The sequence below is a fragment of the Sturnira hondurensis genome, unplaced genomic scaffold (assembly GCF_014824575.4).
Source record: "Sturnira hondurensis isolate 20B ecotype Veracruz unplaced genomic scaffold, ASM1482457v3 Scaffold0014384, whole genome shotgun sequence".
Classification (NCBI taxonomy): Eukaryota; Metazoa; Chordata; class Mammalia; order Chiroptera; family Phyllostomidae; genus Sturnira; species Sturnira hondurensis.
The window spans coordinates 1,528,346-1,544,641 of record NW_028087015.1 but is presented as its reverse complement, the minus strand read 5'-3'; positions in this window follow the sequence as shown (position 1 = coordinate 1,544,641).

Sequence of the window (16,296 nt, the reverse complement as noted above, 5' to 3'; positions counted from 1 at the left end):
GCCCAACTGGCCACTTGGTAGTAAAGTAAGCTACGTCGAGCCTGTCTTGGAAAGGCCAGTGGTTCTTCCTTACAGGCATAGATATCAACCCTAAGTACTTGTTTGCCTTTACTGTCTGCTAAATATCTGTGCCAGTACCACTATCCAGGGACTCACAGAAAGCTTGACCCACAGACACAGGTCCAACCATATACCTATGGTATGGAGACTTTATAGCAAAAGAGGAGTGGAGAGGGATCATGGCCCTAGGACCCACTGATCTTGTCTCAGACTGCACCACCCACCATCCAGAACAGGCTGACCTCAAAAAGCCCTGGAATGACTATCTGGAGACATGGCTGAAGCAGCAGCTTGGAGGCAACTCTATGAAAGTGGAATGCTATCTTTCAGGATGTAATATATGCATTAAATCAAAACCTGTCTATGACCCAATGTCCCCAATAGAAAAAAAATATATGAGTCTGGGAAATGACAGGTGGGTACAAGGGTGACTCCCCTTATCTCCATCACTCTTAGTGACCCACTGAAGATTTCCTGTCCCTGAAACTCTGGGCTTGCAGGTGTCAGGTCCTGGTGAAGTCCAAGTTCCCTTGCTGCCAAAGCACTTTGAACAACTTGCCTGGCAGAGGGAACTGATGCTGGTCAGCAGGGGCAGTAGGGCTGCATTTGCACATGTGGTCAAGGAGGAATGTGTGTGCAGCCTTTCTGATCGGCCTTAGCACCTGCTGTCACTCTTTACCCCATTGGAGCTATGAACAGATATGTGTAGGAACTTTGGAGCTAGAAGGGTGTGATTTCCCAGGAAAAGTGAAAGTTTCCATCCCACTACCAGGTAAGCCACTCACATCTGCCAAGTTGATAGCAGGGGATGAGAGGATTTAGAATGGGTAGTATAAGAACCAGTTATAGCCCTCTGACTGACTTCCTTCAGTAGGAGAAACTGTCCAGGAACCAGAGAGGAGCTGCTCCTAAGCCTGTGTGCAGAATAAAGCAGTACAAGTGGAATGTGGTGACCATGAAAATGAACTCTCAGCTCTTCTGCTGCAAGAGCACAATTGACTGATGGCCCCAGCTGCTGTACTTCAGGGTCCACCACCATGTTCCCACTGGAGCCCCACTTTCCATGGTTTCTCGTGGTCAATGGACTGAGTAGGGCAAGGAACTATTTCAGGCCCTTCCCTATAAGATGTAGGACTCCCTCTGATGGGCAACTTTGGCTTGAGAACTTCCCACTGGCCCAGCAAAGACTCTTTTGGAAGAGCATTGTAGTCTTGGACTCTTCCTGCCCAAACACCTCCCATCCCCTTTCCTTCACAGGACTCAGATCCGCATCACAGTCTCAAGGTTCCCCCCTACGTTCTCTGACTTCTATCGCTGTACCTTTCACAGGTATTTCCTCCACTAACTCTCCTGTACATCTAATCCTGTCTTGGTTTCTGCTTCTCAGAGTCCCTGAACTAACATGGTGGAGCCCTTTACCTTCTTTTTTTTTTAAAGATTTTATTTACTTATCTTAGAGGGGAAGGGAAGAGAGAGAGAGAGAGAGAGAGAGAGAGAGAGAGAGAGCAATGTATGGTTGCCTCTCATTCATCCCCTGCTGGGAACCGGGAACTGGCCTGTAACCCAGGCATGTGCCCTGACTGGGAATCGAACCGCGATCGTATGGTTCACAGGCCCGTGCTCAATCCACTGAGCTACACCAGCCAGGGCCGCCCTTTACCTTCTTAACGGAGTCTCCAGTCACTGATACTGGATGTAAGCTACCTTCTGGACTATGTCTTCTTCCTCCCCTGCCCCCAATAGCAATTCTCAATTCTCCTAATACAAAGTTGCTTCCCCATGGAGTGGATTCCTCCTGGAGGCTCTTCAGTTCCTTCTTATTTTTTTGGCACAACCTGCTCAGATTTTCATGTTCAAAACCTTGAGTTAAAGTCCATGAACCCTTTTCAGTAGACTTCATACTACCTTCAGTCTCCTTACTAGAGGAGGTACCTTACTCTAGAACTCTGCTTCACAGTGAATCCCATCACTGAGCGACATTCCCCAAGTATAGTGGCAGACATGTGCAGACCCAGACTTCTCATGGTCTCATAGTTCAGCACTCGTTCCAGGTATTCAGTTAATCCTTATAACAGTTCCCCGTGGTACGGAGTCTTAGTGTCCTCTTTATACGAATGGAAGAGTAAGAGACAGATTATTTAAATAACTTGCACATAAACCTATAGCTAGCAAATTCTATAGAAGGAGGAACTGAACCAAAGCAATGTTAAAGATAGAGAAAGGAGATGACAGATGAGGAGATTGGGTCAAAAGAAGTCCTGTTGTGTTTTCTGTTTTTAAATGAAAGATACTTGAGTTCCTTCCTTCCTTCCTCCCAGTTCTGGACCTCTTCTTTTTTTTTAATTAGCAGAATGCATGTGTTAGACCCAATGGTGTCCTGTTCATTTGTTTTCTTCTTTGCTTGTGTGATGATAGCCAAATCCTCTGAGCTGTAGAATTCTCTGTGACTCTCAGTCTTTCTTGCCTTGTCCACTCTTAGCGATACTTGGACCGAGACTACCACAAACGTTCTCAGTTTGCAGATATACCAGCCCCAACCATAAACCCTGACGCTACCAAAATCATTGCTTTCTCTCTCTTCTTCTTTGCTTTTAAACACAAATAAAGAGAATATACAAACTTTTGTCTGACTCTGCATGGTACAGAACTGGAATGGATGGATAATTTTCTCATCTGAGTTTCTGGACACCATGTGTGACCCCTCCGGCAATACGTGCAGGGTGCAGATGGTGACATGAACTCTTCTGCAAAGTCCCTTCATGTTACCTGCCTGGGGCCCTTGTCATACCTGGCACCTTGCAGCAGAGTTGGATGGAGCCTTGAGGATTTGGGCAGGTGGGCTAGAACAAAAGGACAGAGACAATGGAAGCTTTTAATGTCTAGGTGGCTAAATCAGGATTAACCTTTTTTGGCTTTTGTGCTGATGAGATTTAGAGAACGCTGCACGTCTCCCAGCTTAGAAGCACTTTTTTGATAAATAAGATTTGTGCTGTTTCACAAATATTAGCCTAGATATACATCACAGATTAAAAAGTAATAATGCCCTTGAGTTGAAATCTATATGTTAATTTCAAGTTGTGCTTGAATGTAATTGGGTTGATATCAGAAGGATAAAAATCTCCATCGATTTGTTTCAAGCCATGCATTAGGGAAAAGGTAAAACACCACAGACCTTTTCTCCAGTCTCCTTTTCCAACGTATCTATGGATGATGTCATCTTTCTTCCAACAAAAAGATAACTAAGTACTTGATGCCACTTGTTTGTCCATTATCCCTCTAACAGGCAGCAAGAGCTTTAAATATGCACATCAAGGATGAGTCTCTGCAATCTTCTAAGTGGCTTAGGATCTTTATCTTTGGGGGGAAATTTATTTTCTATGTGAACCTATTTAATTCTTAAAACAGCCTGGGCGAAAATGAGGACTCTGCCATTCAAAGATGTTAAGTAACTTGCCTGCAGCAGGTGGCCGAGCCAGCTTTAGACTCACATATTGGGACTCCGAATCCAGTGCTTTATTCTCCCCATATGTGAATGTATTTACTGTGAAGCTTCCACAAAAAGTGTGAAAGACCCCACGCTCTGGAGGCAGAAATATCTGCTATCAGAAGACGTCTCTGCCGCTACTGTAGTTGCGTGACCCTCGGAAGCCATTTAATGTCTTTCAGCCTCTCTTTCCTTATCTGTAACATGGTGATACTTTTTAACACATAGTTTTCTCAGTGATGACATGAGATAGTGTAGGTAAGACATTTAGCATGTTGTCTGGTACATAGTTAGCTTTCAGGCGATGATACTGATCTCTTTTTGTTTCCTGTTTTGTTTTAAGTCAGGCCAACTGGATGTTCTTGGCAGAGTCACTATCAGGTTTTTTTTGAAGTATCATCTTTTTCAAGAATGTTTCCAACCTCTCCAATGTTATGTTTTTCCACCTCTCCTCTGGTAATGGAGTTCTGTTATACACAAGCAAGGTTTCACCAGAAAGTAGAAATAAAATTGTTCCTGAGCTGGTTGGACCTGATCAGTATCCACCGTGAGGCACTGGCACTGTGGTTAATGGCCTTGTATTACATCACTACCTGGGCTCACCTAGTCACTGTTCATTTATTTCAGATTTTTTTTTGTTCCAGTTTTTCTGCACTCCAGACCAGAAGGCTTGAGTCAAAGTGGAAAACCTGTAGGGTTATAATTCAGACCTGTGGAGAGCTAAGCTGTGGGATGAGATCTCAAGGACAAGAGGAAGGGACTGACTTAGCTTCTGAGGACACACTCTGTTCCCTGTGCTTTGGGAGGTGCTGTCAGAGGACTTCTCCATCAGGAAGGGCTTCCTGCCCTTTGCTGGCCAAGCCCCTCGAGGGGCCCTAGATGGACCCATCAAATTCCTACCTGTAGGAAAAAGGGACAGCCAGTTGCTGGGCCATGTATAAATACTACATGATCTTAATGAGTGTCTAGTGTAACAATTGTGCATATTCATAGCTCTAGAATAGACATCCCACACTAAGGAAGCCATCCACCAGAGGAGTTGGTAAGTCATATTTTGATACATATCCTGCCTTTTATTATTTTTAGCATTATTCTTTATATTTTCTTCAGCTTTATCTTACTTTGATGATTACAGGTAACTATTGTTCCAGGCTAAACTATAACTTATTTCCTGCAAAATAGTTACTATATTTCTTTTTACTTCTGCAATCTGCTCTGTAGATGCATAAATAATGTGCATTATTTGTGTAGAGAAAACTTGTGAATGTATAATAGCCATTTTCTTTATAACATTGGCTTTATAACATTGGCATTTGACCCTAAATGAAAACTGTGCTTATAAAGTCCTTTGTCCTCTGAATCAAGCCATATAATTTTCATCACTGTCAATGTTGCCCAGTTGTAAGTGGAGAAAGAAAATACCACAGTGTGCTGATTTGATCACATAAACATTTGTTTCTTTCCACATCACGTGCAAACTACAAAGGCTTAGGCCTTCATAACCTAGGCATTTACTCCATCCATCCACTTTATTCATCTTCGGTTTACTGCTTAGAGGTTGGCATTTGTGTACAGATTGCTGTGAAACTGCCCATTAGCACCCAGGGAGTCTGAGGAATGGCTTAGGCAGATGTAGGCAGCTGATGCTGATGGGGGTTAACAGCCTCTTTGTGCCAATGTCCACATGCTGGAGCTGAGAGGAAATATGAGTCTTCCACCACTCTTAACTTACCAGTTATATGCATGTGTTTTTGTATAAGTATGCATAAGCCTAGAGAATGATACAGATGGATACACAGTCAACTTTTAATGTTGATTAGCACAGGTGGTTAGGAGGGAGTATTAACTTTTTACATATTCAATTTTATATGGTCTGATGTGTTATATCAGACATATAGTACTTAAATAATACAGTCAAATGAAACAAAAGACAAATATAATATGTAAAGAAAAAGAGTTACGTTCTAAATCAGAGCTTAAAATTTGATGTACACATAATCCCCCTGTAGATCTTGTTAAACCACACATTCCGATCCACTAGGTCTGGGGTGGAGCCTCTGCTGATGCAGGTCTAAGCAGATCCCAGGGGGTGCCAGGGCCCTGGACCACTCCATGGACCACACTGGAAATACAGCCAGGAGTTAAGACTGGAAATAGATAGCAGGGTTCGGTCCTCATCATGAACAACAAGAAGGAAATAGAATAGTTGTTGATTTTTATTTCTGAATCAGTTCCTCCTATAAAAATATACAAGAATCTAGTAATTCCTGAAGTCTAGATAAAATTTAAAATACTTCTTCTAATGAGGCCAGGGAACAACTTAACAGGCGATTGATTCCTGCAGCACAGTGCTATATACACAATTACATTTAAAGCAGTCATGTATGCATTTGCTTCAAAAGAATTAGATGCAGACTGTATCCTCAAAGAATCATGCTTTTGTAGAAATAAAGACTTAATCATCATTTTTGCCCAGCAGAAAGTATGGTTCATAGAAAAGTGGGAGACAGGGTAACTTGAGGAAAAGTGTAAGGTAAGTACAAGGGCATGCAAAGAGGGTTGGATGACCGGGTGGGGGCTGAACTTGGACTAAATTTATGGACCCAGAAAGGGCTAGATGGTGTAAAGAGGATAGGTTGCCTCTTAGATGAAGTCATTATTTCCAGAAGGTGACTCCTGGGTGCCTAAAAGAAGCTTAGAGGTTTTCCTAGCTTCAGGTTTTCCAAAGCCTAAGTGGGATTAACTACCGATTAGCTAGGAATTGCTGACTAGGATCAGCTCTGTTCAGCAAAATCTCATTCTCCTCATCCCATCCTCATTCATATTCAATTACTCGGACTAAAATAAGTATTTGGGTTGTGTGTGCCAGATGGTCAGCTTTCATTTCTCCAGAAGAGCTGTTCATTAAAGTGGATTAGGGAGAAGAATACTTGGTAGGAAATGTATAAATAAATGAGTTACTTATTATATCTTTGTGCTATTATCTGAAGATTCCATAAGGGAAATAGGAAAATGCAGAAATACTGCTTAACTTAACTTCTCTTTGCTCTCCAAGCAGATTAGGCAGACTGTGGGCCCGGCTGCCTGCCCCTTCAGGAGCTGCACTGAGGATGAATGAATGGTATGGTATGAATGGAATGAATGAATGGTATGATTTACTGGGACCATGGACTTGTTAGTAATACTTTGTTCCTTGTTTTAATTCCAATGGGTAGCTTTTAATAAATATTATCATTTTCAAATGTGGTTTTACAACATGCAGTTTTTTGTGTACATGACTATTTCAAACCCAACTTTTTTCTACTGAAAGACAGAATGAAATTTGAATGAAACCCCATGAGAACAAAAAACTAATATGATGGAAATTGGGTTTAAAAACATTTTTCGATTGTATTTATTGTATTAACTTGAGGCTACTTGCGTTACCATATGCGATTGAACTGCAGCTGATTGTTCAACATGGAAAAGATGAATTTTTCACACTTCCAGTTACCAGAGATGAATTGGTGGCAATTTCTTTTAGTGACCCAGTTAAGTCTATGACCAGTGACGAAGCCTACACAGAGAAAAGTGTCAATGTATGAGCATTTGCAAATTAATGCTCACTGTAGAAAATGAGTAAATTCAGAGACACTTAAATTTTCTTCAAGTAGGTAATTTTGGTTGAGCAGTTTTACTGATGCTGTTTTCAGACTTAGCCTTTTAAATTACATACAGGTGCAGGGGTTTGGAACATGCAGGAATAAGACTAAGAGTGGAGGTACAGAATTATCCAGAGCCTAAGAGCTCAGTTCTGGACACAATGCATTTCTAGGTTCAGATTCAAACCCCAGTTCTACCACTTACTGTCTCAGTGATTTTGGGTGAGCTGCTTAGGTAAATATCCTCCTCTTTAAAATGACAATCTAAATAACATCGAACAATTTTAGAGTGATTACTAGGTGTAAGATATGGTTGTAAGTACTTTAGGCAAACTATTTAATTGTTACCAATAGGAGCAATAGGGTTGGAAGGGGGAGCAGGGTAAACAAGATCACACATTTAAGGATGCCCGGAAACACTAGTGGCTGCCAATTATGGTTCTGATTTTTGTTGTCATTGTCATCATCATCACCATCATCACTAAGAGGAGGTCTACATTTAAAAGTGGGCAATTCCTTGCCTGTCACTGAGCAGAGTCTGTCACTGGCTGCCTTTGTCAAAGCTATCAATTTGTGAAGTGCTCATCAAAAAGCTATTATGTCTGCAGTTAGATCTATGTGAAAGATGTAGATTGTGATTTGATTCTTCTGCAGATAACTGAGAATCGAATGCCTTGTGAACTTATTTGTGTAGGCACTTTGTCCACAACTTTCTCCATATATTTAATTTTATAATACATTTAGACTCCTGCCATAATGGTTTAAGTGTTGGACAGCTAATAAGCAGTCATTGATAAGAACAAAGATGACTATGGCTCCCTTCAGCTCACATAACATTAATTTCTGGACAAGAACCTAAATATACACGTCTAATTACCTAAACTAAGTGAACGGTTGTGATGGCACTAAGTGATTAGCATAATGTATACATTCCCTTAACAAACATCTACTAGTGCCTCTGTACGGAAGGCATGGCTGGAAGTTTTGGTGATATGGCCATGAAAACACAGGAGACATACCTCACTCACAGAATTCATATTTTAATAGAGGAGACAGACACACAGGTAGTAAACATATATGTATGTAGATATGAGTGTTTGTCCATGTGTGTATGTATGTATGTGTGTGTACATGTGCATGGATGAGAGGGGGGCCAAATCTGGAGTTTTAAATAGGGTCCCAAAGAAGACCACTCTGAGCAGATGACATTTGCTCAAATAAGTGGATTGTTAGAGCTGCAGCCTTTGCTCTCTGCCAAGATGAAGGACACACACAGTGTGTTTTGGGTGCCCTGAAATATCACTGACAGCTCGGCTCCCCAATATATTAACACCAGGCTAGTGTGAGTCAGCAAGGGGGAATGACTGGCAAGAGGCGAATGACAGGGTACCTTGTGGGGCGGTATACCTATAACTCAGTGGTGGTGGCGGCAGCCAGAACTGGACAGTGCCGGAGAATGGTGCTCAGTGGGCCACAGCTCTGCCAGCAAACACCAAAAATTTCAGCCATCTAGGAAGAATTTCTTTTTGTTTTCATATCTGCCTTTTTTCCTTCCAAACAGTATTGGGTTTCTATACCAAAGGCTTCTTTCTGCCAGCTCCTTGAACTTGTCTGCTCCAGAAGGCCCTGGCACTTGTGCGTTTCGAGAAATGGTGGGAGAAAAATAGCCTGTAAACACTATCTGGCATTGTGAGCATAAATCCTACCTCCTTGAAGAAGTAATCCAAAGTTGCCAGCTGTATTTAACCCCATCTTAGTAAACTTTTCAGCTTCAATTTTATCTTTGTTTTACTATATTGCATTTTGGGGTTCTCAACATCAGAAGAAATGTTTACAATGTGTGAATTTTCTGCCTCACTTTGCAAAAGGCGAAAGGGCTCACCACTCCTGAAAATATATTTATTCAATTTTAGTTCTTTTAATCATATACAAAGAAGGTCCTGAGAATTAAGTAAACCTAATTTAGGATAGGGAAGGGGATGGGACGGAGGGATGTGGCTTCCATCCTTACTGCTTACCCACCGTGAGCTACACGGGAAGTTACCCCATGAAAGACTTCCAGTCTTTCCTGTTGCTGACCTAGCAGTCTTGGGGCGTCAGAGCACACACGCCCACACACACATACACACACGGGAACCACACCATTTAGCAAGCCTTTTACAACATGGAATTAACTTTATAATCTCTTACATGTTTTCTTACATGGGAAAACTCATATTTCTAGACAGGGAAAATGATCAGCATACAGAGTCTTCTGTTGAGTAAACTGCATTTTAGATAATTCTAAAAAAGTTTCTGTTTTCCTCATTCATTAAAAAATTTTTTTAGCTTTCTTAAAAGTGAGAATTACTGAAGTCACTTATCCACAGTTGCAGTTATCTGCAGTCAACCACAGTCTGAAAATATGAAATAAAAAATTTCAGAAATAAACAGTTCATAAGTTTTAGATCGTGGCACGATTCTATGAGGCATGATAAAATCTCAGGTGACTCGCTCCATCCTCTGGGAACACGACTCACTTCTCCATGCTGTATGTGCTGTGCTTAGCGGCCCATGGGTCACTTAGTAGCTGTTTCAGTGATCAGACTGACTGAGGTAGCTCAGTGCTTGTTTTCAAATGCTTAATAATGGCCCAAATTATAAGAGTAGATGCTGGCAATGTGACTATGACAAAGAGAAGCTATACAGTAATTTCTTTAACTGAAAAGGTGAAAATTCGCAACTAAATAAGAAAAAGTGTACGTTGAGTTTGTTAAGATCTACAGTAAAAATGAATCTTTTATTCATAAAATTGTGATGAAGAGTGAGTATAATACAGTAAGTTATTTTGAGAGTGACCCTATCTATATGGCTTTTAGTACAGTATATTGTTATAATTGTTACTTTTATTATTATTGTAGTTAATCTCTTACTGTGCCTAATTTATAAATTAAAATTTATCATAGGTGTGTACATACAGTTGGCTCTTGAACACCATGGGTTTGAACCATGTGGGTCCACTTATAGACGGATATTTTTCAATACATTTGGCCCTCGGTATCTGCAGGTTTTGCAAACTGCAGATTGAAAACGGTATTTTCACATTCCCAACTAAAGATCAAAAAATGCAGTTTTTAAACTGTTAGTTGAGTCTGTGGTTCCAAAGGGTTGACTATACTTAAGTTTTGGGGGAGTCAAATTTTTTGTGTGGATTTTAGCCACCTTGGGGTCAGCGCCTTTAATCCCTGCATTTTTAAGGGTCACCTGTATACAAAAGAATAGTAAAAATATAGTTTGGTACTTTCTGTGCTTTCAGGTATCCACTTGGGGTCTTGGAAGGTATAAGAGAGGGGCTAGTAACACTGATATTATTTTCAAATTTTATTTCGCTTAGTTTATTTTGTGTCTCATTTATTTTCACTTTGAAATTCCCCTTCATTTTTAAAGTTCTACTAGTGGAATCTCTTTGCATCTGCTTTTAAATACACTGTTATGAGATTTAAGCATTTCCCTCAATATTATAATATTATTTAATGCTCAATATCAAGCATTTCCTTCAATATTATAATATTGAAACTATTATAAATAAACCTATACTTTCTTTGACATGGGAACCCTATGTCCAATTGACTTTCATCTGCTGCCCATTAAAGTAAAGGGTTNTAGTAAAAATATAGTTTGGTACTATCTGTGCTTTCAGGTATCCACTTGGGGTCTTGGAAGGTATAAGAGAGGGGCTAGTAACACTGATATTATTTTCAAATTTTATTTCACGTAGTTTATTTTGTGTCTCATTTATTTTCACTTTGAAATTCCCCTTCATTTTTAAAGTTCTACTAGTGGAATCTCTTTGCATCTGCTTTTAAATACACTGTTACGAGATTTAAGCATTTCCCTCAATATTATAATATTATTTAATGCTCAATATTAAGCATTTCCTTCAATATTATAATATTGAAACTATTATAAATAAACCTATACTTTCTTTGACATGGGAACCCTATGTCCAATTGACTTTCATCTGCTGCCCATTAAAGTAAAGGGTTTCCTCGGGTACGTTGGGAGGAACTCTCTGCTCTCCTCTCTCTTCATCCCCGACCTCACCCTGCTCTTCTACTTTTGAGTCAGCCATCGCATTTATGTGTGTAGCTGACAAATCCACTTCTCTGGGCCACACGTCTCTCCTCAACTCCAGTTTCACTTCTCTGTCTTCCTGATAACCTGATGGTCGTGCACTTACTTCCATTCACTACACCTAAAACTGAGCTCCTCTGCTTTCTCTAAGTCCCACTGTAGGTTTCCATATTTCTTTCAATGTGCTACCATGCTCACTGCAACTGAAAACTTCAGTCTGTCTTTATGTTTTCTTTTCCCTCCCATCCCCTATGCATAAGGTCTGTTCAGAAGGTATCCAGCCATGTAATCTAAAAAATAGAGACATCTATTGAAGAAGAGACAAGATACAAGAAACATCATATATAGGACAATGATGCCTCAGTCTCCTTCAAAGCAGGCACCTTGGGACCTCACACGATTCTCCCAATTGCCATCAGCTGCTTCATCATATTTTCCTGGATCTCATTGATGGTCTGAAATCTCTTCCCATTCAAAGGTGATTTCAGTTTTGGGAAAATCCAGAAGCCCCAGGGTGCCAAGTCTGGCCTATATTGGGGCTGAGTCACCTGGGCGATGTTATGTTTTGCAAAGAAACGCTACACCAGACATGATGCACATGCGGGCACATTGTTGTGATGAAGCTGCCAATCACCTGTTGCCCATAGCTGTGACCTTCTGAAATATTTGAGAAGTTTCTGTGGGGAAATGTTCAGGCTTAATGCAAAATTTGAGGCAGATTTGTTGTTGTACTTGCTCATTCATTTCGAATGAGATGGCGACACAGTACACATACTCACTTCAATAGCATCTACCCCCCCACTGACTAGTACTGTGAAGTTGTCATTGTTTGTGCATTCGCATTCCAGTCCCCTCTCCTTGACTCCCAGGTTACAAAGATGTCCTGCAAACTGTTCCCATTATATTAACAATGGCTGGACTTTTTCTGGACAGACCTCTTATAGCAACCATTCAGTGCCCTATCTCATTGACTCTTCAGTTCTACACCTTGCCCTTTTCTTCTGTTACTTCCCACCACCAGCACCCCAGACCTTGACACTACACTTTTTTGCCTGGATTAGAGCAAAGGTTGCTTGACTGATCTCCCCTTTTGCCCCACTGACCTCTTTTTTCTCATTTCCCACCTTGTTAATATGTGTAGTAATAATGGGAGTATCCATTAGAAGCTTTGTATTCTCAAGAAAGAAATCTCCACAACACAGCAGTCAAATTCTGTTTTTTTTTTTAAAGGACAAAAGGTTCTTTCCAATATTTTCCATGCCTCTAGATAGACATTTGAAATTCAACACTGTGCATAACATTTTTCATTTAACTTCATGAAAAATGTTATGCAGATATAATCATCTTCTGTGATTATTAGTTAATTAATAGGGTCTCTGAGATTTTTATGAACTTATAAATTTCTCAATTCTAAATTTCTGTGATAATGCTAGTATAAGCAGGTTCTACATGGGCAACACACTGGGAGAAGTTGTATAATTTAGACTGCTAACGTTTTTATTTGAAAAGTATGTATTTAAATTGAGTAAGAGCATTTTTTGTGTTATTTCACTTAGTTACTTAGAGTTTATGTGTATAGTTGTACATTCTACTGTAAAGAGAAAAATAGACTTATAAAGTATCTATTTTAAGCAAATATGTGAATTTAAGTAGAAATAATTCAGTCTGCCAAATGGTCTTTAACAAAACCAGAGCAGGGATGAGTAAAATTAATCAACAGTGGTTCCTAGTCATAATAGAATGGGAACCACTTACTCAGAGAAAAGAATTGCAATTTATGTACATTTTCTCTTGTCAATGTGAAGAATCTGGGAACATAGCACAGGTATCTTTTAACATGTTTGCCCAGAAATAAGATGCATGTGCTTTTAGTAGAAAATAGTACCTTTTCGCTCTGCTGCAATTATAAATACACAATAGTAACAAAACAACAAACCCATCATTGCCTCCTTAAATCCAACAAACAAAAAATCCTGTATGTTTCTTACATTTACTTCTAATGCTTTAGTTCATTTACTTCTAATGTTTTCTAGTACTTCTCTGCTGGGATAGGGAAGTTAATGCTGTCTTGTTTTTTTAGCTAATTCCTTTCCTCTCTCCAATTCTTGCATACACATAGATAACACTCAATGTGAAAGGAATCTTGAGAAGGCTACTGGATATATGTGTACAAAGATAATTCATTATTTACTTTTTTCACTTTGCAGAAATTTTAATTACTTCTCTGCAGGATATATGAGTCTCATGAGATTACAGCCTGTTTCAAGAAGGTAAATTCCTATGTCTTTTTAGTGGATACCACACATGGCCTTTTGTGTCATGTAATTGAGCAAATCCTCAGGAAATCCAGGCTATCTCAGTGGCCTTAATTTACATTCAAAAGCAGAGGAATCATGTGGTGGAGTAATTTTCTATCCAAGCCACTGACGCCTGGATTATACCCCAATCCTTCTCCTGAAACAATTTTTACTAAAGTTACCAATAACTTACCAAAATGCTAAATCCAGAGGACATTTTACTCACTTATGTGACCTCTCAGTGGTTAACTCTTTCCTCTTCTTGGAAAAAATTTATGCCTTGGTTTTTATGATACCACTTTTTTTTTAATCCATTCTTCTCTGACAACTTTTCCCAGACTCCTTTGCAGGTATCTTCTTTCCTTACCTGTCAGTAATCGCTGAGTGGGCCCTTTTCTGGTTTTACTTCGTACTTTCTGTAGACATTTTCATTTAACAGAGGTGTCCAACCTGCAGTCTGCGGGCCGCAAGCAGCCCAGGAGGGCGGTGAATGTGACCCAACAAAAACCCATAAATTTACTTATGAGATTTTTTTGTGATTACCTGTCACAGTGTATTCAATGTGTGGCCCAAGACAACTCTTCTTCTTCCAGTGTGGTGTAGAGATGCCAAAATGTTGGACACCCTGGTAAATCCAAAGTATATATAGACTGATTCCAAATTTCAATCTCAAGCTCATATAAAGACCTGAACCATATATTTGAAATGATGTTCTAAAATTCACTTAGTGTAGCATTGATATTTCAAGCAATCTTTTCCCCAGAGGTGCTGTTTATTGGTGTTCCTCCTCTCAGATAATGGCACCTCTATCAATCACTTGTATGAGCCAGAAACCAGAAGTCACCTTTGACTTCTGCCTGTCCTCCACTCCCCGCATCCCCATAACAGTTTCTTCTAGCATTTCTTGAATCTCGTGAATGTCTCCATCTTTGCCTTCCCCACCCTGGGAAACTTTTCTCCTGGAAATGTTTTCACAGCTTTCTCTCTTGAGCTTCCTAATTGTTCCTTATCATCCTGATAGCTCTTTACCACTTATATCTCTGTCCTCTTACAATCCTTTTATCCATACTTTAGCCAGAATGTCTTTCAGTACCTGAGATTGAATTTGAAATTTTCAATTTTTTAGAGATTTTATTATTTATTTATTTTTAGAGAGGGGCAACTGGTGGGAGAAGAGAGGGAGAGAAACATCAATGTATGGTTGCCTCTCGTGCCCAATGTCCCCTACTGGGGACCTGGCCTGCAACCGAGGTTGGTGCCCTGACTCGGAATTCAATCGGTAACCCTTAGGTCAGTAGGCTGGTGCTCAATCCACCGAGCCACGCCAGCCAGGACTGCAACAGTTTTTTTATTGCATTTATGATAAAACACAAACCCTTCAACATGGCTGGTGAACAATACACTGTGGGATCTGACCCCACCTACTTCTCTGTCCTCTTGTGCTTTTTTTTTCCTTTTTATTAAATTTATTGAGGTGACATTCGTTAACAAAATCATGTAGGCTTCAGGTGCACAATTCCACAACACATCATCTGTACACTATATTGTGTGTTTACCACCCCAAATCAAGTTTCTATCCAGCACCATTTATACACCCTATTTCCTACTCCACCTCCCCCTGTCCTCTATCACCCCAGCAATTACCACACTGTTGTCCATGTCCATGAGTTTTTTCTTTTTGCTCAATCCCTGTACCCTCCAACCACCCCTGACTGGTGTTAGCCTACTCTCTATACATGAGTTTGTTAGGTCATTTTGTTCATTAGATTCCACATATGAGTAAAATCATATGGTACTTGTCTTTCTCTGACTGACTTATTTCATTTAGTGTAATGCTGTCCAGATCCATTTGTGCTGTTGCAAACAGTAAGATTTTCTACTTTCTTATGGCCAAGTAGTATTCCATTGTATAAATGTACCATAGCTTTTTTATGCACTCATCTACTGATGGACAACTGGGCTGCTTCCATACCTTGGCTATTGTCAATAACACTGCAATGAACACAGAGGTGCTTATATTCATTGAAATTAGTGTTTCAGGCTTCTTTGGATAAATTTGCAGAAGTGGAATTGCTGGGCCATGAGGCAGTTTTATTTTAATTTTTTGAAATATTTCCATACTGCTTTCCACAGTGGCTGCACCAATGTGCATTCCCACCAATAGTACACAAGGGTTCCCTTTTCTCCACATCTTTGCCAGCACTTGTATGTTGACTTATGGATGATACCCATTCTGACCAGTGTGAGGTGATTGATATCTCATTGTGGTTTTAATTTGCTTTTCTCTGATTATTAGTGATATTGAGCATCCTACATATGTCTGTTGGCTATACACATATCCTCTTTGGAGAAGTGTCTATTCAGGTTATTTGCCCATTTTGAAAAATTGGATGTTTTTGTTTTTTGGTGTTGAGTTGTATAAGTTCTTCATAAATTTTGAATATTAACCTCTTATCAGATGTATCATTGGTGAATATGTTCTCTCCCTCAGTGGGTTATTTTTCATTGTGTTGATGGCTTTGTTTTCTGTGCAAAAGCTCTTTGGTTTAATGTAGTCCCATTTATTTATTTTTTCTTTTGTTTCCCTTGCTCTAGGAGGTATTTCAGAAAAAATATTGCTATGAGAAATGTCTGAGATTTTGCTGCCTATGTTTTCTTCAAGGATTTTTAGGTTTTGAGTCAAATATTAGTCTTTAATACA